Source organism: Arachis stenosperma, chromosome 1, assembly GCF_014773155.1.
Source record: "Arachis stenosperma cultivar V10309 chromosome 1, arast.V10309.gnm1.PFL2, whole genome shotgun sequence".
NCBI classification, from domain to species: domain Eukaryota; kingdom Viridiplantae; phylum Streptophyta; class Magnoliopsida; order Fabales; family Fabaceae; genus Arachis; species Arachis stenosperma.
Window position 1 is genome coordinate 18,154,992 of NC_080377.1, and position 2,699 is coordinate 18,157,690.

Genomic DNA, 2,699 nt, shown 5'->3' on the forward strand with positions numbered 1-2,699 from the left:
AGAAGAGAGAGAGAGTGGTGGGGTTGGTGGGGATCCTGTGGGGTCCACAGATCCTGTGGTGTCAAGGAAAAGTCATCCCTGCACCAAATGGCATCAAAAATCACGTTTTGAGCCATTTCTGGCGTTAAACGCCGGGCTGGTGCCAATTCCTGGCGTTTAACGCCAGGTTCTTGCCCTTTTCTGGCGTTTAACGCCAGTCTGGTGCCCCTTTCTGGCGTTAAACGCCCAGAATGGTGCCAGACTGGGCGTTAAACGCCCAACTGCTAGACTCACTAGCGTTTAAACGCCAGTGAATTCTTCCTCCAGGGTGTGCTGTTTTTCTTCCTGTTTTTCATTCTGTTTTTGCTTTTTCAATGGATTTTGTGACTTCTTATGATCATCAACCTACAAAAAAAACATAAAATAACAAAAGAAAATATATAAGATATAATCATTGGGTTGCCTCCCAACAAGCGCTTCTTTAATGTCAGTAGCTTGACAGAGGGCTCTCATGGAGCCTCACAGATACTCAGAGCAATGTTGGAACCTCCCAACACCAAACTTAGAGTTTGAATGTGGGGGTTCAACACCAAACTTAGAGTTTGGTTGTGGCCTCCCAACACCAAACTTAGAGTTTGACTGTGGGGGCTCTGTTTGACTCTGATTTGAGAGAAGCTCTTCATGCTTCTTCTCCATGGTGACAGAGGGATATCCTTGAGCCTTAAACACAAAGGATTCTTCATTCACTTGAATGATCAGTTCACCTCCATCAACATCAATCACAGCCTTTGCTGTGGCTAGGAAGGGTCTGCCAAGGATGATAGTTTCATCCATGCACTTCCCCGTCTCTAGGATTATGAAATCAGTAGGGATGTAATGGTCCTCAATCTTCACCAAAACATTCTCTACAAGTCCATGAGCTTGTTTTCTTGAGTTGTCTGCCATCTCTAGTGAGATTCTTGCAGCTTGTACCTCAAAGATCCCTAGCTTCTCCATTACAGAGAGAGGCATGAGGTTCACACTTGACCCTAAGTCACACAGGGCCTTCTTGAAGGTCATGGTGCCTATGGTACAAGGTATGGAAAACTTCCCAGGATCTTGTCTCTTTTGAGGTAATTTCTGCCTAGACAAGTCATCCAGTTCTTTGGTGAGCAAAGGAGGTTCAGTCTCCCAAGTCTCATTTCCAAATAACTTGTCATTTAGCTTCATGATTGCTCCAAGGTATTTAGCAACTTGCTCTTCAGTGACATACTCATCCTCTTCAGAGGAGGAATACTCATCAGAGCTCATGAAAGGCAGAAGTAAGTCCAATGGAATCTCTATGGTCTTATTTTGAGCCTCAGATTCCCATAGTTCCTCATTGGGGAACGCATTGGAGGTCAGTGCACGCCCATTGAGGCCTTCCTCAGTGGCGTCCACTTCCTCTCCCTCCTCTCCAAATTCGGCCATGTTGATGGCCTTGCACTCTTCTTTTGGATTTTCTTCTGTATTACTTGGGAGAGTACTAGGAGGGAGTTCAGTAACTTTCTTGCTCAGCTGTCCCACTTGTGCTTCCAAATTCCTAATGGAAGACCTTGTTTCAATCATGAAACTTTGAGTGGTTTTGATTAGATCAGAAACCATGGTTGCTAAGTCAGAGGGGTTCTGCTTAGAATTCTCTGTCTGTTGCTGAGAAGATGATGGAAAAGGCTTGCCATTGCTAAACCTGTTTCTTCCACCATTATTGTTGTTGAAACCTTGTTGAGGTCTCTCTTGATTCTTCCATGAGAAATTTGGGTAATTTCTCCATGAAGAATTATAGGTGTTTCCATAGGGTTCTCCTAGGTAATTCACCTCTTCCATTGAAGGGTTCTCAGGATCATAAGCTTCTTCTTCAGATGAAGCATCCTTAGTACTGCTTGGTGCATTTTGCATTCCAGACAGACTTTGAGAAATCAAATTGACTTGTTGAGTCAATATTTTATTCTGAGCCAATATGGCATTCAGAGTGTCAATCTCAAGAACTCCTTTCTTCTGATTAGTCCCATTGTTCACAGGATTCCTTTCAGAAGTGTACATGAATTGGTTATTTGCAACCATTTCAATGAGCTCTTGAGCCTCTGTAGGCGTCTTCTTCAGATGAAGAGATCCTCCAGCAGAGCTATCCAAAGACATCTTGGATAGTTCAGAGAGACCATCATAGAAAATACCTATGATGCTCCATTTAGAAAGCATGTCTGAGGGACACTTTCTGATTAATTGTTTGTATCTTTCCCAAGCTTCATAGAGGGATTCTCCATCCTTCTGTCTGAAGGTTTGGACTTCCACTCTAAGCCTACTCCATTTCTGAGGTGGAAAGAATTTTGCCAAGAAGGCATTGACTAGCTTTTCCCAAGAGTCCAGGCTGTCTTTAGGTTGTGAGTCCAACCATATTCTAGCTCTGTCTCTTACAGCAAAAGGGAATAGCATCAGTCTGTAGACCTCAGGGTCAACCCCATTAGTCTTGACTGTGTCACAGATTTGCAAGAACTCAGCTAAAAACTGATGAGGATCTTCCATTGGAAGTCCATGGAACTTGCAATTCTGTTGCATCAGAGAAACTAACTGAGGCTTAAGCTCAAAGTTGTTTGCTCCAATGGCAGGGATAGAGATGCTTCTCCCATAGAAGTCGGGAGTAGGTGCAGTAAAGTCACCCAGCACCTTCCTTGCATTGTTGGCATTGTTGTTGTTTTCGGCTGCCA

At 43.8% G+C, this 2,699-nt stretch overlaps 1 non-coding gene across 1 annotated transcript; it reads left to right on the top strand.

Annotated features, from left to right (window-relative positions):
* Nucleotides 1-2,187: 2,187 nt before the first annotated feature.
* On the top strand, nt 2,188-2,295 carry LOC130953241 (small nucleolar RNA R71). The gene has a single exon (XR_009075417.1). It is a non-coding gene; the product is annotated as a small nucleolar RNA R71 (small nucleolar RNA).
* The last annotated feature ends 404 nt before the right edge of the window (nt 2,296-2,699 follow it).